Source organism: Narcine bancroftii, chromosome 7 (assembly GCF_036971445.1).
Source record: "Narcine bancroftii isolate sNarBan1 chromosome 7, sNarBan1.hap1, whole genome shotgun sequence".
Classification (NCBI taxonomy): domain Eukaryota; kingdom Metazoa; phylum Chordata; class Chondrichthyes; order Torpediniformes; family Narcinidae; genus Narcine; species Narcine bancroftii.
In genome coordinates this window covers 39,904,819-39,929,265 of record NC_091475.1, presented here as the reverse complement: position 1 = coordinate 39,929,265, position 24,447 = coordinate 39,904,819, and the positions used below count along the sequence as shown (strand labels likewise).

Sequence of the window (24,447 nt, the reverse complement as noted above, 5' to 3'; positions counted from 1 at the left end):
GAACTAGGTATCATGTTGCCAAACATTCAAGGAAACTAAAAATGTTTGACATACTTAATGGGTCAGACAGTATCTGTGAAGAGAGAAATGGTTAATGAATCAGATCTTGCTTGACCCATCCTGCACCTCTAGGTAGGAAATGTTACTGGCATTGATGCAATAGGCCAAATATTCTTCTTCAGCTCCATGAATTTCTCTAACTCCATCTTTGCTCTTCTCTGTAAATGAAGCTGCCGTTCTTCTTTTCCTTCCTGCCCATAACCATGATGGAGGCCCAGAAGAAATATTTATTAAGCCATCTCATTTTTTTTCTTTAAAGATAGGGCTTTGACATCTCCCAAACTGTAGGGGGTCCAGGGCTGCAAAGTACAAATCTTCAATGTTAAAATTGAGCCTGCCTCCACTACTTCAGCTGGCAGCTTGTTCCACACTCCCACTAGGCTCTGTGTGAAGTATTTCCCCTTAATGTTCTCCCTAAATTTTCCCCCTTTTGCCCTTAACCCATATCCTCTGGTTTACATGTCTGTCCATGGTCTCACATATTGTTAAACCCAGACAACCTGAAAGTTGGAAGAGCAATGCCTAATTTTTCCATCTGGGCACCCTCCAATCTGATGGCATTAACATTGTCTTCTCCAGTTTCTGCTATCCTACTCCCCTTTCTCCCTCTCTTCCTCACTTCTTTCCTCCAGCTCTTCATCCCCTTCCCTCTCCATTCCCTTCCACTTGTTTGCAGGTGTGCCCTACCTTCCTTATCCATCTATTGCCTCCTGCCTGTGAGACTGTGCTCCTCTCTCACCCCTCACCTCACCATTTTGTTTGGGCACAATCCCACATTTTGCTCATACCTTGAAGAAAGGTTCAAACCCCAAACGTTGATTTTGTATCTTTATCTTTGCTACATAAAGTACACTGTTTGACCTGCTGAGTTTCTCCAGCATTGTGGTGTACTTCAATCATGGTGTCTGCAGACTTTCTTGTTTTACTTTTCTCCTCTAGTTTGTAACTCACGTAAACTCAGTGGAAAAAGCCTTGCATTTACTGTGTCTATTACACTCCAAATATGGCCTCACTAATGTCTTATACAATTTTACCCAACTCCTATACTCAATATTTTGATTTATGAAGCCCAAAATGCCAAAAGCTCTCTTTACAACCCTATCTACCTGTGAAACTACTTTCAGGGAATTATGTATCAGTATTCCCAGATCCTTCTGTTCTAACACTTCACAGTGCCCTACCAGTAAGTAAAGAAAGACATCCTGGACAATATTTAATCCCTTGTCAGCCATCCTCTTCATGCTTACAGGGGCTTGTATCATCAAAATGCGGTGTTGATGATAAGTTTATTGTAACATGCATTGTACAATGTACAATTCTTGTTTCATTAAAAACTACATTAGTCCACATTAAATTAAAAAGAAATAATAAATGTTCAGTTACCATTGTGCAAGAAAAAAGTGGTGCTACAGTAGTGCAGGCAATCCTTTTTGAGGTGTTGGAGCACTCTGTGACTAGTGTTACGAACCACACGTAATGAACAGCAATAGACAATTAATCAATCAGGGTTTAATTTAAAACATTAATTTTATTTCCAACTCTTAAACTATCCTTAACACTAAATCTATCCCCAACTATGGTGTGTGTGTGTGTGTGTGTGTGTGTGACATACCCATATCATTACAGTCCACTTTTTTAAATTCAGTGTTGAAGTGTAGGCCTTTGAAATTTGATGCCCAGAATTAATGATGAACTGATGGGGAGACTGGAGTTGTGTCTGCTATAGACTCACGAATTCTCCTTGCGTTGCCTTTGAAGAAATATCCATCCACACAAGCTGTAGTCATAACATTCCTGATCCTTTTGTAGGCAAGGACTCAAACTGGGCGGCCTCCACAAAGCTTCCAAGACCCAAGTGACCTCCACTGTTAGTCACAATCAAAATGAAGCACTTCACTTCCCAAAAGGCCCTCCTGGCACTGGTCAATCCACCGAAAAGGTCCAGTCATTCACAGAACATGCTATGCTCTGAATTCCACAAACTGGCTGGTCACAAGAGCTGCTTTCAAAAGGTGTCTTCTCTCCAGCAGTCAGAATGGTTCTCCCCGCAAAATCAGAATGTCTTTGCAAATGTATCAAGTCTGGAACAGACTGTGACAAGCTTTCCCTCAGTTCTTCCAATGTATCGAATTATCGCTGGGCTGTGACTTGTGAGGTGCTTGTATGAAATGCTAAATGTTAACTGTGACCATTCAGTTCCTCCTGTCTATTCTATCCCTTACAGTGATAATCCCATTTTACTAAAACAGGATCTTGTAATAATAGTATAAAAAGGGGAGGTTCATGATTCTGATAGCCATTGGAAAGACACTTCTTGAACCTAGAAATATAGTCTTCAACTTTCTGTACATCTGTGGGTTTTTTCTGAATACAGATTGTCTGGTCTGTTCCTTCAGCTGCAACAGAACCTGCATTACAAAAGTAGAGCACTTATAAAAAGCAATTTTCAGCATCCTGCACTCAAGAAATACCATAAATACAAGTTTTTCTTTCTTTGTGGAAAGGTTCAGAGTACAGTCATCTGCAGATAACTCACTGATCGAAATTCCCTATCTTTCTGTAGCCCTGAGCAAGGAGGAGATGATCAAACGAGAACAATTCACCGTGTCTAACTTCATCAGTCTCCACTTTGCCCATTATAGAGAAGAGATTGCATGCAGGCAATGGTAGATTGGAAATTGGTGGATGCTGTGGGAAAGGAAAAACTATGATCACCTGAAAGTTATCACATCTCTGCGGCAACTGATAGTAGAGCCTCAGCTTCACAGCTCGAGTGACCTAGGGTGCGTTTGCATATTCTCCCTTTGAACTTGTGAGTTTCCATTGGGTACTCCACTTTCCTCCCACATCCCAAAAATGTGTGGGCTGGTAGTTTAAATGGCAACTGTTAGTTGCCCCTGGTATGTAGAAGAGTGGTTAAGTATAGAAGGAATTGATGGGAATGTGGGAAGGTTAAAATAGGTTAGGGAAGGATTGGTGTGAAAATGAGTGTATTGTAGCGGCGCTATAGATAGACTACAACTCTCAGAAGTCTAGCGAACTGGCATAGGACATCATAACATCATGGTGGTTCAATGTTTTAAAATAATACACTCATGACTTGAGTAAATGAGTTCTGATTTACCTGAAAATGTGTGTCGTTATTTCGTGTACATCAGCATTTTCAGTGCCTGCAATTGGTAACCCCGATGGGTCCAAAACAAGCTTTTGGACCATGTGGATACTGCAGTTGTTGCTGTTAAGCTACCACCCTTCTAGACGGTGGAACCAGAGCAGTGGTTTCGACAGAGCCACAATTTCACCTCAGGAAGATCGAGGTGGACGTGACTCACTATTATCAACCTGTCAGTGCCTCGGACTAAGCCACTGTCAAGTGAGTCAGTGACGTCCTGCGAGATCCACTGGAGCCTGGAGAGCACTGCGAATTTACAGCATGTCCCACAGAGAGAGGGCCAACAGACAGCTACACATGGATGAGTTGGGTGACCACAACCCATCGAATTAATGGATGACATGCTGTGCCTGGCATCTGGCCAATGACCAGATATTATTCAAACAGCTCTTCCGAGAGAGGATGCCAGAAGATATTAGACTCTTATTATCACAGTGTTCTTTCAAAGACCCCAGGCCAGTAGCTGCAGAGGCAGACGTCCTGTGGCTGGCAAAAAAAAATACACTAAAAGGTCTTTGGACAATGTCACTGCGTCACAGCTGTCCGCACCCAGCACCTCTGTTATTGATACTACTTCCAAATCCAATGCTCTCAACACACTAGCTCCTATAACAAGGCAATGCTTCAAGTCAGCCAGATAGCCTGTCGACACTTCCACCTGGAGTTTTTACCACTGGCGTTGGGGAGTCAATGCATGTAGGTGTCTGCCACTCTCTGCGTTCTCAGGAAACGCCCTAGCCAACCATCATTAATGGCTGCGACGGATGGCTGAAAATCTACAAGCCTTCTATATGTTTGGAATCAGCTGTCCCAACATAAAATTTTGGTGGACACAGGATCAGAGATTAGTGTTTTTTTAAATCAGTTTTGATATATATTATTCTCCCTCTAACCTCCAACTCGCAGCAGTCAATAGTGTTCCAACGTACCCACAGGTGGCACCAAAAAAAAAGAATGTTCAGCTTGAGAGAACGTTTACACATGGCCTTTTATTATAGCGGCAGTGTCACGACTGCTACTCAGTCCTTTGAGCTAATTCGTTCATGGTGGATTTAAAAGGGTGTCGGCTGGTGGATAGTACCACCTTTCAAACTATTCACCTGGCAGAATCATATGTTCCTGTGCTATGCCTTGCCTTGTGTAAGACTGTTGATAAGTTCTCCAGACATGTAGAAGAGTTTCCTTAAATTACAACTCAGCAGTTTTTGACCCCACCCTTTTAACAGATGCGCCTGATGTAGCCACGGGGGCGCTCTGCAGCAGTATGTTGATGGACAGTGGAAACCATTGGCATTCTTTAGCCGCCACCTCCATGAGGCTGAGAAAAAATATATCACCTTTGATAAAGAACTCCTAGCCATATATTTGTCCATCCATCACTTTCATTTCTTTTTGGGAGGCAGACACTTCACCATATTTACAAACCATAAACCCTTGACCTTCGTGCTTTCGAATGTGTTGGATCCCTGGTCAGCTCGACAACAGTGGTAATTATCCTTCATCTCGAAATTCTCTACCAGAATAACGCACATTTCTGGAAAAGACAATGTAGTGGCTGATGCACTTTCCAACTCAGATGCACTTGAGGTATCAGCTATGGACCCTGGTATTGACTACATTGCTCTCGCCTCTGCCCAAGTACAAGATGGTGAGATGGAGTCGAACAGCACCTCAATAACCAACCTAAAATGGAAGGATGTGCAAATCAGTGCCATTGGCAGGCAGACGTCTGGAGAGAGAAAGGGAGAAGAATAGGAGAGGGAGGTCCAGACTAAAACACAAAAAGTGTTGATTGGATAAATTAGAGGAAAGGTGAAAATTAATTTTGGCTCTGTGAAAGGAGACAGAGGGAAAAGGGAAGAGAGAGAGAGATGAAAAGAGAAGGGGATGAAGTTGGGGGGCAAGGTTTCAACAGAAACCGAAGTTTATGTTCATGCCAACTGGTTGGAGGATACTCAGATGAAGGATGAGGTGTTGCTCTTCCAATGTGCGTGTGGTCTCAGTCTGGCAATGCATGAGGTCATGGACAGAGATTTCAGCAATGGAATAGGATGGGGAATTGAAATGGGTGGGCACTGGGAGATCCAGGCTATTGCGGCAGACAGAGCCAAGGTGCTCAATGAAGTGATCTTTCAGTTTACGCTCTGATGAAGGATTGTGTAAGGGCCCAGCCCCCCAACCATCCTATGTGTGTAAAGGGATACAGATGAATCTTAACTCTCATTATTCTAATAGGTAATCCAATTATCCATTCAACAATTACAAGAGCTCTCACATCCCCTCAGAGACCCCTTTTAATCTTTCCCCTCTCACTTTAAATCTTTGGCCTTTAGTTTGAGACTCCCCTTTTGTTTTTAAGGAATTGATATCATTTTGTCCAGCTGAGATGGGTTGTGTTGATTGTAACATTAAGTTTGGCATTTCTTCCAAAGGTTGTTCAATTTAAATTTCTTTCGAGCTTTACATATTAAACTTCCAGATTGTAATTTAATCAATTAATGAAAGTTGGAGACAAAAGGAGAAACAGGCTATTCGACCTACCTACCAAGTCCATGCTGATCATTATAATGTAGCCACTGAAAACGCAATGTGGCTGATGTACACGAAATAATGAAACACACAGGTAAATCAGAACTGATTTACTCAAGTCATGTGCATATTCTTTTAAAACTCTGAACCACATGTGCCAAATCATGATGCTATGACGTCCTGTGCCAGTTTGCTAGACTTCTGGGAGGTGTAGTCTATCGAAAGTGCCACTACATCCCACCCGCCCCCCCCCACCCCACCCCCATTTCCGACACTATCACCTGGTAGATTTTTTGGGGAGGTTGACCCCTGTGTTGGACTGCTGACTGTTGAATAGGTCCAGTTTTGTCAACATGGGCAGGTTTCAGTGTGTCATTGTGAATGACAGAGTCTGCCTGACAATGTCCAAGATCCAGGTGTATATAATCTCTTATGTTGGAAGTCAGTTTATCATTGCATTCATAAGACAGTGTCCTTTCATGTTCATCTGAACCACCTTAGATTATTCCATGTATTTAAGGGTGCACTTGTTCAGATGCAGTTCAACCAACAACTTATGCAATGACATTGATGTCCTTTGTTTTAATTTGTTTGAATATTTTCATTAATGCAACCCAGCATCTGCCAAATATGAAAGCCTGTGCACACCACAGTGAAACATTGACCATGCCTCCATAGATGCTGTTGACCAGCAGAGTTCCTCCAGATGGTTGATTACCAATGGAGTCCAGGTCAACTTGTGGTCTCAAATGTCTGGATTCCTTTTGCTCCAGATTCCAGCAGGTGAAGTTTCTTGCCAAGTTGACCTGGATCCCATTCCCAATCAACAACTTTTAGCTTTGAGGAAATACTAATTGATCTTTAACATCTACAGACTGAGAGGTCTTCTGTTTACTACTGCATGTGAAAGACAGCATTCATAACAGTGCTGCCCTTTTAAAAAAACTGTTCTGGATCTCACCTTAAACTATATGTTCAAATCTTGGGACCGGATATTGAACCCATGATTTTTTTCTGACCTGGAAATGAGCTATGGCTCATGAATTGGTTTCAGAACCTCTGCCTAAATCCATTCTGTCAATTCTATTATTGATTAAAGACCTATTTATCTTGGCTTTGAACACCTTCTAGGGCTAGATGATGTAGTCTCAGAATAAGGTACTGCTCACTGCTCACTTAAAATTGAATATCTTCTCTCAAAGGGTTACAAATCTTTGAAATTCCTTGCCTCAGAAGTCCTCAGAATCCTTTTATTCTAGATCCTTCCAAATGGGAAAACATTCTCCCAGTATTTAACCTGACAATCCGCCTCAGAAACTTGTATGTTTCATTAGATTCCCACTCTTTCTTCCAAACTCCAACAAGTACAAACCCAACCTATTCAACCTTTCCTCAAAGGATATCCAGGATTATCCCATGAACCTTCGCTGCACTGCTTTTAATTATGATATACCCTTCCTTAAACAGGGGGAGTCAAACAGTTCTCTGGATATGTCCCCACTTGTGCCTTATGAAGTTGCAGTAAGTCCTCTTCTCTAAAGTATTCCACTCCCTTGAAGTAAAAATCTAGGTTCCATTAGCCTAATAATTATCTATTGCATATAAAGATAAAATTCTACTGTGCTGCAACTTTCTACATTCTTTCTCCATTCAAATAATAACCTGATTTATAATTCTTCCTTCTAAAAGTAACTTCAAAATATTTCCATGCTGTACTCCATTTACTAACATTTGCCCTCCCTCTGTAAATGCCTGATCGTGTAGTGCAAAGTCCTGCCTGCTTTATTTTTCATTAAGGTCTGCATGGCAGTTCACTTTTCTGGAGAAAGCATTTTCATTGTGGCTGCCACAATTTCCAAGGCGGTGCCTGTTATTAATATGTGTTGGTGATGATAATTGCCACAGGGCAAGTGTGAAACTGCTCCCAGTGGATGACGTGATGTCTTAAGTTATTTTCATGAGCACTAAAAGGGAAGCAGAGCCACCCACTCACGTCATTTTCTCTTTCTTTTTACATTAAAATAAGCAAAGGTCAACTGAAATCATTGCCCTCCAGTAAAAGTCTATTAAACCATGATAAGACCATGACGGCATGGTTAGCATAGCGGTTAGCGTAATGCTGTTACAGCGCCAGCGATCGAGTATTGTATTCGAATCCCACACTGTCTGTTTGGAGTTTGTATGTTCTCTCCATGACTGCGTGGGTTTTCCCTTGGGGCTCCAGCTTTTCCCACTGTTCAAAACATACAGAGGGTTGTAGGTCAATTAGGTGTAATTGGGCGACGAGGGCTCATGGGCCAAAAGGGCCTGTTACCGTGCTGTATTTCTAAATTTAGAAAAGGACGGAAAGCACAACCACACAGCAACCTGTCATAGAGAAAGGGGAACCTTGACTTTGCATGATAATGTAAAACAGATCAACGCAGCCCATTTTATACCTTCTCCTTTTGAAGTCAATAGAAATAAATATTCCATAAAGTCAAATCTATTCACATGTAATGGTGTGTGGGACACTAAGAGAACCACATTCCTTCACTTCTTGCCTTGTAAATCTGTCTTCAATTCTGTTTGAAAGCAAATTTTAATATTTGCAGTTTTACTTCATGAATGAAGTATATTTTTCCTTTAGTCAGACACCTTCGGTTAGGGGATAGGGTTTAGAATCACACTATGTGTGATTAAAAAATCCTTTTGATGTAATTTTGTATTATGTTTGCGTAATATGTGTTTTACAGTTTGGTGAGTTATCAATTGTGAAAATCAATAAAAATATTTGAAAAGAATTCTATTTGAAAGCATACTTGTTACACTAGTAATCATAATCCTACTATTTCACCTTCCATATTTCAATGAAGAGAATAAAAGTTAAGAAAATATATTTTTAAACTAACTTTTGACAAATATCATCTCAGGAATTTATTCTGAAGAGGTGACCAAAAGGATTGAAGAAGGCAGGGTGGTAGATGTTGTCTGCATGGACTTTATCAAGAGCCTGCCTGATAGGCTGGTTTGGGAGGTTAGATCACATGGGATCCAAGGTGAGCTGGCCAATTGGGTACAGGATTGGTTTGGTGTAAGGAATCAGAGGTTAGTAGTAGAGAATTGTTTTTTAAGATTGGAGATAGATCCACTGTTTTTGTGATATGGATGAGGATGTATTTGACATGATTAGTAAGTTTGCTGATGTCACCAAAATTGTTGGTGTAGTGGAAGTGAAGAAGTTTGTCTAAGATTACAAGAGAATCAGATAACTGTGAAAGTGAGCTAAGGAATGGATAAGTGTGAGGTATTGCATTTTGGGAAGTTAAACCAGGGGAGAGTTTGGACAGTAAATGGGAGGGACCTGGAGAATGTCATAGAATGTAGGAACCTACAAGTGCAAGGACATAGTTCCTTGAAAATGGCCATACAGGTAGACAATGTTGTGGTTAAAGTGGTTGACATGCTTGTCTTCACTGATCAAGGCATTGTGTTCAAGATTTGGCCTGTCATATTGCAATTTTACAAGATTTTGGTGAGACTACACTTGGGGTATTGTGTGGGTTCTGGTCATCTAGCTATAGGATGGAAGTAATTAAGCTGTAAAGGATGCAGAAAAGATCCATAAGGATATTAGTAGAACTGGAGGGATTAAGTTATAAGAGACTGAATAGGCTGAGACTTTTTCCGTGAGTCTAAAACATATAGTTTTAGAACCAGGAATAAGATGAATAGTCACAGTCTTTTTCCCAAGGTAGGGGAATCTAAAACTAGAGAGAACAGGGTTAAGATAGAGAGGGGAGATTTAAAAGGGACCTGAGGGGCCAACTTTTTTTAACATCGAGGATGCTGAATAGGTGGAACGAGCTGCCCAAGATACAGGAGGATACAAATGTAACATTTAGATTGGTTCATGGATTGAAAAGGCTTAGAGGGATATGAGCCAAATGCAGTCAAATTGAATGGGCGATATATCGATACCTTAGCCCGCATATGGCGAGCTCTCCACTGGCCACCGTGACAGAGGTGCACCAAAGAAGAGGTACGAGGACTGCCTAAAGAAATCTCTTGGTGCCTGCCACATTGACCACCCCCAGTGGGCTGATATGGCCTCAAACCGTGCATCTTGGCGCCTCACAGTTCGGCGGGCTGCAACCTCCTTTGAAGAAGACCGCAGAGCCCACCTCACTGACAAAAGACAAAGGAGGAAAAACCCAACACCCAACCCCAACCCACCAATTTTCCCCTGCAACCGCTGCAACCGTGTCTGCCTGTCCCGCATCGGACTTGTCAGCCACAAACGAACCTGCAGCTGACGTGGACATTTACCCCTTTATAAATCTTCGACCGTGAAGCCAAGCCAAAGAGAAGAGAGCCCGCATAGACAAATGAGCCACAGACCCAGTGTTCCATTTTGTATAATTTTAAGATCCTAGGACTATATACAGTGTTATATTTTATTCTTTTATGATCTGGGACAAATGCTCTGAAGTAACACAATGTTACTGTTATAATCTATGAACTGTGGTTTATCTTGATTAGCTGCGTCATGTGTATCACTTCAGCTTCTGGAAATTCACCAAGCTAGGATGGAATGCATTAGAGTTAATACATAATACATTTTGTGATATGCAATTAACATGCTTTCTTGTATCTTGATGAGTACTAGCAAGTATCGAGATCTATATCGCATATATTATGTCTAGGAAACACATCAGGAAATTTTAAGTAACTCGCACCCATAGATCAAACGATAATACATATTACTTCTTGAAAAGTTGCAATCCATTGGTTTGAGTTTACATGACCTTGATGATTCATTTCCATCAGCTATGGTTCAGTTTGAAACACTTTAACCACTGACCTGGTACTTTAAAGTTCCTCTTCTGAGATGTATAGATAACCTTTTCTCAATCTCTGCTAAATTCGTGGAGGTGCCAGAGTCAAAATATCTTTCATAAGTGTTGCTAAACTAAACCCCTCCCAGGTAGATGTAGAAGATTCCATAGCACTGGGCAAGCATTGGAAGGTCCATAAGATCATAACAGATAAATATCCTAAAAAGAAACAAACATCTCATATTTACGATTTGTTTGTAAAATCTTTTTGGGTGCAAATTGACTGCCATGTTAATATGCAGCTTTTGAAAATTTATATTTAATTTTTATCAAAATAACACAGTAGAAGGCCCTTCTGGCCCATGAAATCTATGCCACCTAATTACATCCAATCAATCTACCAATCAATTATGATTTTGAGAGTGGAAGGAAACCAAAATACCTGGAGAAAACCCATACAAGTCATGGGGAGAATGTACGAATTCCTTTCAGACAGTACTGAATTTGATGCTGGGTCGTTGGCATTGTAATAGTGTTGTGCAAACTGCTATGTCAACCTTGCTGCCCCTATGTTTTCTAAGCTATAAAAGAAAGCACCATTTCCTCAAGGGTTGAAAATTCAATAAGATGGCGGATAGTTGTGCAAAGAAATGTGATGTTTTGGCTGGAAATTCTGGGATGGAGGGAAGAGTCAGGAGGCAATAGGTGACAAGCAGGGAGGGAAGATGATCAAGGTCTGTGATTGGAGGCATCTAGAAACAGGCTGAAGGAAGGCTTTGGAAGGAGGATTGAGGAATTAGGGGAAATGGGTTATCCATCAGGAGCCTTAGGATATGTGGATGTGGGAACATTTGTACCTGTAGAAGATTGTGGAATTCAGATATGTGAGGTTTGCGGGACTGGGAGATGAGAGGAGAATAGAAGATGTGATGGGGTGGAACAAAGGGTGTTCTTTCTTTGGGGTTCCAGTACACTATTGTTACGTTCATTCATCCAATAAGTCTCCACTGATGTTGTCCTTGGGACAATTTGTTCAAATTTTCCCCATGGTGCTATAGTAAGAATCCAGTATGAGAAATTATATCCCCCCATCCCCCCACACATGAGGAATTAATGCAGATCATGTATCTCACTTTGGAAAAAAATCAATTTTCAAAAACATTGCATTGGAAAAAAATTGTTACTGTAAGTTCATTTCTATGAACTTTCTATGTACTAATTCCTGAGAGAAAATTTTAAAACTTTTAAATCATATCAACTGCAAAGGCAATTTATTTTGACCTATAAGTAACTTGCAGAATAATTTACTTTCAAACATAATTTAATTCACTTTCGATGAACAATAATTTAAGAAGGGTGTTTTCCATTTAAAATTAAAGTATTGTAATTTTGATATTGATTCAGCATTTGGAATCAGTGCCAAGACTAGGTAGCAGAAGTAATTCAGCATCAGATACCCAGGTTCAATCCTGCCCTCAGGTGCTCACTGTGTGGAGTTTGCATGTTCTTCCTGTAGTTGTGTGAGTTTCCTTCAGGTGCTCTGTGTTTTTTCAACATCCAAAAAATTGTGCTGGTTGGTAGGTTAATTGGCCATTGTATATTCCCCAAATGTGTAGGCAAGTGGGACACTCTGGGGAGTTGATGAGAATATGAGGAGAACAAAACTTGGGATTAATATAGGATTAGTCTAAGTGGATGGTTGATGGTTGACATGGATTTGGCAGGTGGAAGAACCTGTTCCATGTTGTATCTCTCCATGTCTCTCAAATATAAAATTGATGGGATTCTCCATCCAATCTCTTAAAGGAGAGTTGTATTGCAACTGGCAGAGTTCAGTGAAGACAACCAGAAGTCTCACACATTGTGTCAGGTCAGGGACATTATTCCATGGAGACCATGGGCAGATGCAACTTCCTGCTGAGTGTTCTTATCCCACTCCTGCCTCCCCTTCCAGAGCTTGTACCATACTCATCCTCCCAACAGAACTGCACTCATTTGTTGACAGAAGGCTGGTCAGCAAAAAATCAGTGCAATTGGTGGTTTATGGTCTTGTTCACTAATGCAGTGAACTACTTTCCAAACTTCTTGTTTTTGCTTTAGGAGGAACAGTCCAGTGGTCAGCAATGGCTAACAGCTGCTTTCTTAGTCTCTTACTAATACATAATAACCTTAGAATTAGTAAGAGTTGGACATCTTGCCTTCATGCCTGTGCTACCATTCATCAGCTACCTCAGTGGCATTTTCCTGCACCATACACTTAATATCCAATATCTGTTTTCAGCCAACTCTGATTGAGCTTGCAGTTTGGACCACATTGTCCTGAGAACTATGAACATCAGGCACTCAGAGAATGAATGTTTTTAAAACTACGTTGTTATGTTGTGACCTGTTATATGTGGATTGTGGAGGAACATGTGGCATCCCTGTCTGTCTGGAACATTGTAGATTAGGGTTGGTGACCTCTCTGTCTGAAACTTATTTGAAAGTTGCATCACCTGCCAATCAAGGTTAGACTCCGCCCACCCATTAGTGCACACCTTGCCATTGGCTCATTTAAATGACTCAGGGTCATCATTGGCCAGGAGCCCAGCTCAGAACAGTATAAAACTTCAATGCATATCACATTTCTCGCTCTCTGCCTCTTAGTCCAAGTCCCGGACATCACTCCATGCCAGGTTGCAACTGTGGACATCACTGGAGAAGTCATGGGTAAGGTGTGCACTACACTTAAGTTGAGCCGTAGTACTGTGATAGATCAATGCTTGCAGAGAGCCACATTCCCGTTAATCCAAGGAATCAGGAGTGAGTTTGAAAGTCTATGTCTGTGAAGTGTGTACATGTGCGGGAGAGCAGCCACTGGTATCGGAGACCCTTGAGCCTGATGTCCTTGCTTACACCTTTACAGTTTTAGTCTTGTACTTTGCAGAAGATAGGCAACCACTGGTATCAGAGTCCAACCTGGGTCCAATGTGAATACCTATATAGTTATTTAGTAGTAGAGTAATTAAATATCGTTTGATGTCTTCCCCTGTTTGTCTCCGGTGCGTTCAATAATGTTACCTTTGATTATACATGTGTCCGGACTCATCTCTCTGTGAACCCATCAAAGTGATACTATTCCAAGCAGGAAGGTACCTACAAGGGAAGGTCTATTCTTATGATTCATTGACCTACCTCACTTGCAATAAAGGAGCCAAACAAATCACCATCCACCATGAGAAGAATTTTCTCTTGTCTCAGTGCTAAACAGTTCACCTCTTAATCTGGGATTAGGTTTTAGGTTCCTCTGCCAGGAACTCCCTTAGATTTTGTATGTTTTCATTGTGACCCTGTAGGGTTCTACTGAGTGCTCTGGTTTCCTCTGATATCTCAAAAAATAAGCAGGTTTGTAGGTTAATTGGCCACTCTGAATTGCCTCTTGTGAGTTGGTGTGTGGGAAATTCTGGGGGTAGTTGATGAGAACTTAGGGAGAGTAAAATAAATGGGATTCACATAGGAACATAATTTCCCTGTAGCCTCCTTTCTCTCACATGCCCATCAATTCCATCCTGATTCTTCTACCACCTGTGTACAGTAATTTACCTACCAACCTGCATGTCTTTGGGATGTGGGAGGAAACTGGAGCATCTAGGGGACACCCATGCTGTCATAGGGAGAACCAGTAAACTTCATACACCATCAGAGATCAGGATCAAACTCTGGTTGCTGGAGTTGTGGAGCTGGAGTTTTTGACTTGACTCACTATTCCCTAGACAAAAACATAACAAGTCTGCTATCTGACCTGTCAAGCCTGCTCCACCATTCAATATCATGGCTGATCGGACCATGGACTCAGTACCCCATTTCAGATTTCAGATTTTCAGGTTAATTGTCAGAGTACATACATGACATCACATACAACCCTGAGATTGCTTTTCCCTGCTGGTGTGACAGAATTACCCCTAATTGGTAGTGCAAAAAATAAACTGTTGACAGCATAAACATGTAAACAAATAAAAACTATAAACAGATAATGAATGTAAACAAACTGACTGTGCAATAGAGAGAGAACAAAAGACAATCAATAAAGTGGACAAGTAAGAGTCCTTCAATGAGTCTCTGATTGAGTTTGTCCTTCAGGAGTGTAGTGGTACGAGTCTTGTGGCACTTATATCTCTTTTCTGATGGCAGGCGCAAGAAAAGAGTGTGTTGCTGGGTGGTGTGGGTCTTTGATGATTGCTGCTACCCTCCGATGGCAGCGTTCCCTATAGTGTACTCAATAGTGAGGAGGGTTTTGCCTGTGATGTCCTGGGCTGATTGGAGGGCTTAACACTCAGCAGTATTGGTGTTCCCATATCAGACTGTGACGCAACCAGTCAGCACACTTTCCCCATACTTCTGTAGAAATTTGCCAGGGTTTCCAATGTCATACCAAACCTCCATAAGGTCCTGAGGAAGTAGAGACACTGATGTGCTTTCTTCACAATGCCATTGGCGTGTTGGGTCCAGGAAAGATCGTCCGAGATGCTCACTACCCGGAACCACTCTCTCCACCTCTGATCCCCCAATGATCACTGGATTGTTTATCTCTGGCTTTCCTTTCCTGAAGTCAACCATCAGCTCCTTAGCTTTGGTGACATTGAGTGCAAGGTTGTTGTTGATGCACCATTCAGCCAAGTTTTTAATCTCCACCCCATATGCTGACTCCTCCCCTTCCTTTATACGACCCATTTCAGTGGTACTCTCAGCAAATTTGTAGATGGTGCTATTGTCGTACTGAGCTATACAGTTGTAGGTGTACTTACTTGTTTACCTACTGTTCCCATAACCCTTAATTCTTCTACTATTCAAAAAGCTATCAGTGTCTTAAATACATACATTGAGGCACCCTCTATGGCTTCATAAAGCAGAAAATTCCTCTAATTCACCACTATCTGGAGAAGCACTTCCTCCTTATTTCTGACATGTTTACTCCCCTGAATCTTGAAACGACGTCCCCCAGTTCTTGTCTCATCTGCCCTTGTCTTATCTATCCCTTTCATTATTTTATATGTTTCTGCAAGATCCCTCATCATCCAAACTCCAACGAGTATAGACCCTGGCTAATCAATCTCCCCTCAGAGGCTAACCCAGTGGTTCTCAACCTTTTTCTTTCCACTCACATACCTCTTTAAGTAATCCCTATGCCATTGGTGCTCTGTGATTAGTAAGGGATTGCTTAAGATGGTATGTGAGTGGGAAGGGAAGGATAAGAATCACTGCTCTAGACCCAATTGTTACTGAAGTATTTTGCTTGAGAAAAATTGTCATTGGCCCACTTCTTTTGGAGTTACTTAACCATGCACATAACAAGTCAATTAGGGACGATTAAAACAATGCTTTTCAAACTTTTTCTTTCCATCTCCAGAATCAACCTGGTGAACCTCCTTTGCATTGCTTCCAAAGCCAGTGTATCCTTTCTCAAGTGAGGAGACTAGGTTCAGCCTCGCCAGTATCATGTACAGTGGCAGCAGACCTCCCTGCTCTTAAATTCAATTCTTCCTGCATTGAAGGCCAAACATCACATTTGGCTTCTTGATGACCTGCTGCCACTACAAACTAACTTTTTTTTTGCGATAGATGTACTCCCAGGTCTCTTTGGACACCATGCTGCAATTTTTTATCCATTTAAATAATTAATCCAACTACTATTTATTGTATCAAAGTGGAAGACCTCACATTTACTAATGTTGGATTCCATCTACCAGACCTTGACCACTCATTTAACATCTAGGCAGACTGTGTCCTCTGGACAATTTGCTTTTCCACTCAATTTAATATCATCATCTCTTTATGTCATTAGATATGCTACATTTGGTTCCCTCCTCCAAATCACTAAACCATAGTTGATTCTGTGTTAACAACAAGAATAGATTGACAATTGCTTCAGTCTCAACATCTGATCACCTGATCATCTATCATCTGATTCGCATGGACATTTCTAACATGATTTGTCATACTTATCAGACCAAAGAGTAACTTAACCAAGGTCCTATTTCTGTGTTTCATATTTGCCCACTGCCCTGGTGGCACCAACTCTCTCATTCAGTCAAAATTGCATTTCTCTTCATACATTAAACTTTGTTTTAGCTATTGCCTTGTTATTCTCCTCTCTAAATTAGCCTGCTCTAACAATTATCATGGGAATGCTTAAATACCTTTGATGCAGTTCAACTACCACTCAAACAATTTTGAAACAGGATGTTACAAAACAGTTTTTTTGTCATTGCAGTTATGTTAGTACATTCTTCCCGTGACCTGCGTGGATTTTCTCCCACTCTCCAAAATGTACGTATTTGGTAGGCTAATTGGGTAGGGTGGGTTTCTTGGGCTGGATCATTAAGATAAAAATAAATAATTCACCCTATTCCTCAAGTTTTCTCACAGAGGTATCTATTTCTCTACTGCCCCACTGGAAGCAGCATCATATTGAGGAATCAATATATTCTTGATATGATTACGTGACATAAATCTCTTAAAAAAAGAGATTTGTTGCAGCTGTTAGACCTGTTTATAGAGCTGTTGCAGCTCTATAAAACTCGGTTTAGACCACATTTGGAATATTGTGACCAGTTCTAGTCATTTCGTTACTGGAAGGATGTGAAACATTTACCAGGATGATGCCTGAATTGGAGAATATGTCTTATGAAGCAAGGTTAATAGAGCTAGGGATTTTTACTTTGGATTGAAGAAGGATGAGTCATGATTTAGTAGCGGTCCACAGATAATGAGAGGCATATATAGGGTGGACAACAAGTACCTTTTTCCTGGATGAGAGTAGCAAACACCAGAGGAGATCGCTACAAGGTTTAGGGAAGACGTCAGGAGTATGTTTTCTTTACACAGAGTGGTAGGGTAATGGATGCTTGGAATGCATTACCGGGGAGATGGTGGAGGTTGGTACAATAAGGACTTTTAAAAGACTCTTGGGCACACAGATACAAGAAAAATAGAGGGTTATGGGTGTAAAGTAGGGAAGGTATAGTTTGCTGAGTAGGTTTCTATTGGTCAACACAATATCATGGGTTAAAGGGCCTGTACTGTGCTGTAATGTTCTATGTTCTAAAGCAAATTAAACTGTAGTTCATTGTCAAATAGTCATTTTTTTCTGTATTTCGTGCATAGCAAACATTCACCTTGGCTCTTCCAATGCCATACAAGTACCTCCACATCTGACTTCAATCCAGTGTGCATGTATTAATGAGCAAAAGAAAATGACTGGCCTATTTTTGTCAAAAATTAACATTGACTTTTTGGAATGATTGAATTGTCATTTCCTGATTGTAACAGTGCCTTAAGCTGGTATTAACTGGCAGACTGTACACCTCCTCCAACACTTTATTCGTGTTTGACAAATACGCAAAACTCCTGCAATGGCCTTTATATTGTTTTTGGATCACCAACTGTGCTTTTCCTGAGGACACAGATTGTATACTCTACATCAACATTTAAAACATTCTTGGTGGTTTGATCATTCAAACGTGTAATTATATAACATCTGTGAAGTTTAGTTGGGACACGTGTCCAGACTGGTCCATGCTCTCAAAGTGTGAGTCTGCTTCAGCGCTGCACTTAAGTGAGCAGTTACCAGGAGACCCTCATCTCCACCTTGTAGTGAGAAGGCTGAACGTTCTCTCCCAACATTGGGTGATTCATGTAATACCTGGTCAGAGCATCAGTTTGAGATGTAAACATTTCTGGTCAATCAATGCCAGTCTTGTAAACCAACACTTGTCTATAATTCACTGGTCATCAACTTGCTACCAATCACAGTACTTATCATACATGAGGATCTACATCACCAAAACAGGACTGTCATATTAATATTAAAATAACCCATCTGTGGTTTCAGTGCACACCATCAATACTTTCAAAACTTGTCTTGAATATGTCTCAAGACTGATCTTGTTCCTTTACTAAGGATAAATACAGCAATATGTTCATTCATGACTTCACCCAGATTTTGCCTGTAAGTGGTGAAATTATAGCCCTCTAATACAAGTTGAAATGTTCTTCTAATCTTTTAACTAGATGGGCAAATGAAGTAAGCTTTGCTCTCTGGGAATCAACAATGTTAAGAGAGGGTGCAATACGCCAGGGCTAATTGTTGTGAGCAGCATTGCTTCATTTTCCCTCCTTGCACCATTCAATGTCTGCACTACCTCAGAGTGTCATCCAGCTCAAGAATATCACTGAAAAATATCTCCACCTTCTCCATGCAGGAGAGGAATGGTGAACACACCTTGTAGGGGCATCTCCAGATTGCCTATAGACTCTGCTTAAGGTTAAGCTGTTATTTTCTCCATTTATCTGCCAAGAGGCTGTGGCAATCATAGAGATGTACAGCAAGGAACCAAGTCCTTTGGTCCACCATGTCTATGTTAACTATTAATAATTGAGCTTGCTGTAGATTTGCACCTTTAGTCTCAACCTGTTCATTGTCTGCAACCTTACACTGCTTTCATTCTCTAACATTAGAGTAAAAGGTCAACTGGTGACCAGCCCTGGTGTTTACTGGAAAACAGAAGTCTCTAGCTACCTTTCATCTGATTTGTAGGTCCCACACAAATAGACTTACAGAGCTTCCAGATGGGAGATTAAATCTTCACTGCTACCTTCTCAGATTTTTGGCTGTTATTTACACAAGGTAAGAATGCTTTTCGGAAATGCATATGCTTATTTTATTTTCACATTTTCTTCTCCAATTTTTAAAAATAATACTCCATCCTTGTCACCAATTGCAATATGTGTTCTGGTGGTGCTTGGAGTTTTGGCAAATTCCTTTTATGATAAGATGGGCGTTTACAATTAATTTAACAGCTAAGAATGCACATTAAGCCTAAAGCTTTATGTCATGATGCAGCTAAACCCCTGACCCAAACTTATTTACGTGAGATTTATGGAAGTCATCACACTAGGAAATTCGGAGGACTGCAAATTGCCCACTGATAATGCTACAATTAAAAGTCTTGTTAATTGCCATTCAAATTTTCTGTTTGATATTTGAGAACTATTTTTTGTGCCTTTCAAGTGAAAGAAAGTATATGATGAAATTCCAGCATCAAAAATTGTACTGTCTTCTGCCACAGGTCAATTTTACAGACTTTAATCTTGTAATCAATCTTGCCTTCAAGGTCTTCAATGTACAATATTGCAATTTCTATGGCCAATGGAACAAGTAGGGTAAAGTATAGTCTCCCAGAGTTTATTAATTATTAGGTCTGAAGTACCTATTTCAGTCTCTTTTTCTATTCTATTCTATTAGATTAGGACCTCTATGTACCTCAGATCTCTGTGCCTCCCTCTCTTCATATCCTTCATTAACTATCCAACCCAGGATGGCAAACTTTAATTTGCATGGACTTTTAGTGAAGTTAATTCCAGGTGACATGATCTGATGGAGTAAGGTAACCCTTCCCAGTTTACATCCCAGAATGCCATTGTTCAAATGTTAAGGATGTGATGCCCTTTCATCCTTCATTAATGCATCAGCAAACAGAGATTTTCCATGTTAAATACTTTCAAATGCAGTGGTGGGGGGAGGGGGGTGGGTGATGAATGAATTTATTTCATCCTGGGATTACAAATTGGGTGGTTACAGATCAGTAATTCCTAATACACAGGGTCCAATATTCAGCTGCATTAGGTAGGATGGAACTGAATGCTGTGAAACTGGGAACTGATCCAATATTATCCATTTCATAACAGCATCTGAACTGGAACACAAGCCATTATCGTACAGTGTCCTGGTAGGTTACCCCTTACCCCTATCAGTGTATTGGTAATGTACAGGTTAACATCTGAGGATTAGTAACAGTGTTGATGATGAGTATGAATCCCTTTAGTGTTTCATTTTGCCATCCATACAAAATAATAATGCACACAAAGCCTACAACTGAGAAGTCTCCCATCATGAATGGGGTCAGTCAGCTGTATGCACTGATTGTGGATATGGTAAAAAGACCAATGCAACCCCTGGGGAAAGAGCAGGTTGAAAAGGAAAATGCCACGGTCTGAAGGACTATCGAACTGGCCCTGAAGTTGAGGCCTTCCAGACTCACGCTGGCAGGAGGTCCGTCTTATGGCACTCCATTCCATCCGGTCACTACTAGGTACTGCAACCAATGCTACTCTTCACGAGCTCCTATTCAATTTCGAAAACCGGACCATTGCCTGAAGAGGGTGCATAAAATCAGTGAACCGGTGCGGACTCGAAAGGCCAACATGGCCTGTTTCCGCTCCGTAAATGGTTATATGGTTATATGTACGTGGGGGACTGAGAGAATAATCCAGATTTACATTTATTGTTAGAGTACATACTTGACATCTCATACAACCCCTGAGATTCTTTTTTCTATGGGCAAGACAGAATGACCACTTATTGGTAGTGCAAAAAAAATACAGCCAGTCACAATCAGAACAATCCAGAAAAACTTTGGTTCCCATCAAATAGTGTTTGGCAAAATGTTTCTTCTGCTATGAGCAGTCTGCTGAGTTTTGCTTCTAAAACTTAATAGCAAGATTCACTGTTCCTTAAAATTTAAATTAACATTTTTTATGTGTAGCCATCTTAGGAAGGAAAAACAAGGAAGTATGGAAACGAAAGCATCTAACTACAAAATACACATAGAGGGCATGAGTACTTAGCTTATTATTCAGGTCACTTACAGTAAATTCAAACTAGAAATGAATACAATATGCAGTCATGTAGAGGCAAAAGATTGCTTTTACCTTCTGCAATGATTTCAGTGTTATGAAAAAGAACATCTCCCAGAGCCAATTAAATCCTAGTCTAATGTTTTAAACTCTGTCCTGGAACCACAGTTATGAAGGTGGAAGGAATAAAGATTTTCCATTTTTCTTTTTTCTCTATCAGATCAGCTGTTTCCATGCAGATTTTCCGTCTTGTGTTTTGGCTGTTGCTTTATGACATTTTGTTTTAATACTCAAGTACCCCTCTCAGTTAAGCACAGGACATGCAGGTGTGGTTTACATTCTTTTGTTTGTGATGGAGACAGATTCATTGAGGCCAGACCAACAGTGTGGAGATTCAGAAAGTTAGAAGAGTAAGATTAGTTCAGCTAAGTAATATTTTGACTATATTTTACTCCAAACATGAAGTCCTTAATAAAACTAATGCAATGGTAATATAAGGAGCCTCACTGCAGTTGCTGAGCTGAAGGATGTTGACTGAGCAAACAAAATAAAGCTGGAAGAACTTGAGGGGTCAGGCAGCGCCTATGGAGAGAACTGGTCAGTCACTGATTCAGGTTGAGACCCTTTATCCAGACAAAAGTGGGAAAGGGAGATAGCAATTATAAAAATTGATGGGGTCTGAGAGGGGCCAAGGTGAGAGGATACTGAACAAATGAAGATGGGAGAGGTGGAGAGACAGGAAGAGGAAGAGACCACCAAGGGCGTGGGAGGGGGCTGTTGGAATGCTTGAGAAACATAGAAGAGGAGCAGGTAAAGGACAGAGGGAAATAGTGGAACTTATAAAAAAACTAACATTCAACATTCTAAACTATCTAGAAGGCATCTAATATGTTGTTCCCCAGAGTTTACATTTGGCTTCGCCTTGGCAAAGGATGAGGCAATGACAAACATGTCTGCCTGGGAATGGTGATGGGAATTAAAGTGAACAGGCTGAGAGTTCGAGCTTGCATCCAAGGATAGATAGCAGCCAGCCCAGTCAACCATTTATTGATTGAGCAGATAATCCCATTGGTCCAGATGACTGCATTTAATATTTATGATCAGGATGAAAAACTTATTGAAAAATGTAAATTAGCGTGTTCTTTTCTTCTTCCTTAAACACTCCTGCAACAGTGCCACAGGAAATGTACCTCCTCCCTTACCTAAACATTCCTTCTAGGTGAGGCAAAGATGACTGTGCATCCCTACCAACTCATCTACTTGTGTTCCCAATGTAACCTCTACATCGGCAAGATCAAGTGGAGACGAGGTGACTGATTTACAGAACACCTGCCCTATACTCCTCCACAATGGCAATCATAAGCTAATTTTGTGTCATTTCAATTACTCTTCCAATTCCCACACTGACCTGTCTATGCTTAACCTTCTCCATTTTCAGAGTAAGGCCTTACATAAACTAGGGGAACAATACTTCATGTTCCACCTCAGTAGTCTACAGCCTGTGTAAACATTGAATTTTTCAATTTCATGTAAGCCGTATATCGTGTGTTTCCCGCTCATTCCTTCTGATCCAACTTCAGCCTGTCCCCACCCCTTTTTCAACCTACACATCTCCAGTTCACCTATCCATTTTCACCCTCCTTCCCTCCTGGATCCATCCACTTCAACCTGCATAATTCACCCATCAGATCCCCTCCACATTCTGGTCTCATCTTTCCTTCACCTCCTTCCTCACAGTTTTCTTATCACCTTCCTATTTATCAGATCTAAGCACTGGTGGACTTTGTTCCTGCTCATCTCCTTGCAGCAGCTGTCTCCACCATCACCCTCCCTAGCTCATCTTACTCTATTTTTTTCTCTCTCACTTTCCCTTGTCCTCCCTCCACCTCCCCGTCTCTGTCATATCAATCATCTAATACATCTCCTTACTCCAACCCTCCCCCCCAGCTCCATCCGTCTGTATCCTTCACCTTTCCCTGATTCACCAATCCCGTACTCCCCACCTGTCTCACTCTCCCACCCTGTCGTTCATATATTGGCTATCTTTGCCTCTCTATGATCACTGAGGAGAGGGAGCACCTTTGGTGCTGATAGCTGCACCTCACTAAGGTGGGGATGGTAGGCATCACTAGACCTCACTCATCTCCTAAATCTCTCACTTGTTGGCTCCTCGTGCCACACCCTGGAAACCTCTTCAGTTAGCGGGCAAAAACAAGTGAGGGAGTGGTTACGACACCACTAGGTGATCATCCCAACAGCAGAGCAGGTGGAAGAGGAGACATCTCCCAACGGCTACAAAGGCGGATGAGGATGCCCAAAAACTGCTGTGGACCCACAACACTCAGGGCTTGTCTACCTAGCGTGTGAAGCCTGGATTTGGTGGACTGTGCGGAAGAAACCATTACTGGTTCAATGGGCAGAAAGGCTATTCTCAGCAATGCATCGTGGAGAGCTAAGAGGGCACAGTAAGACACACACAGAACACTGCCAACCATCCATTGCATTCTGACCTGTCTCCAGCCATCTCAACTATGTCTTGCCACTGGGTTCAGATAGGCCGGGATGAGAGAGTGAGGCTAATGACCTGCGCAAATCTCCCTCACTTTAATCCAAGTCAAGCACAAGTCATGACTTCAACCAATGCGCAACACTGAAAGTCTTGTGGTGATGGGGAGTGACGAAGCAGCAGGTACGTTGACCTCACCAGTCACCTCCAGACCCACAGCCACCAATCTCCAATTTAACTTTGAAGCCATGGTCCACTTCGATAATGAAGGACGAACAACAACAACATGATCATTCTTAATGAAATATTGTCAATTCCTCTTTTCCCACAAATGTAGCTTGGAGCACTGAGTTTGTCCAACTGATTTTTTGCTTGCAATAGTACTTGCTTTATTTTGGGTTAAGGTCAGAAAAGTAAAACAGTTCCCTAGAAATTGGACTGATTTATGCCAGTGTATATTTCCCTTATCAACAGTGTTCCGTGCCTGTATCGAAGCATTTGCACCCATTTATTATCAGTCTCGTCCATCAGGAAATTTGATCATAGCCTTCTTGTTTATATTTTATCCTAATGCAGGCGCCTTTTCCTTGTTTATTCTTCCCCCGATGATGTTATCAACGTGATGTTAATTAGCTCACGACAAAAATAGATCAAGAAAAAATGACTTATGACCTTTGTAAATGTCTCAT

At 41.2% G+C, this 24,447-nt stretch overlaps 2 long non-coding RNA genes across 19 annotated transcripts in view; one reads left to right on the top strand and one right to left on the bottom strand.

Annotated features, from left to right (window-relative positions):
• LOC138738794 (uncharacterized) overlaps positions 1-24,447 on the bottom strand; it is a 321,374-nt gene that overhangs the window by 1,650 nt on the left and 295,277 nt on the right. For 7 of the 16 annotated variants that reach the window (XR_011341749.1, XR_011341750.1, XR_011341752.1 and 4 more), the window contains 2 exons: positions 10,605-10,797; positions 1,420-2,468 (listed from right to left, as the gene is read on the bottom strand). This is a non-coding gene — a long non-coding RNA (uncharacterized lncRNA). Of the gene's footprint in view, positions 1-1,416; positions 2,469-10,173; positions 10,325-10,604; positions 10,798-24,447 lie in introns of those variants that run through there. The other 9 variants (XR_011341755.1, XR_011341753.1, XR_011341763.1 and 6 more) reach the window with 5 other exon arrangements.
• LOC138738795 (uncharacterized) overlaps positions 19,080-24,447 on the top strand; it is a 51,948-nt gene continuing 46,580 nt past the window's right edge. For 2 of the 3 annotated variants that reach the window (XR_011341768.1, XR_011341766.1), the window contains exon 1: positions 19,080-19,243. This is a non-coding gene — a long non-coding RNA (uncharacterized lncRNA). Of the gene's footprint in view, positions 19,244-20,304; positions 20,346-24,447 lie in introns of all 3 variants that reach the window. The other variant, XR_011341767.1, reaches the window with a different exon arrangement.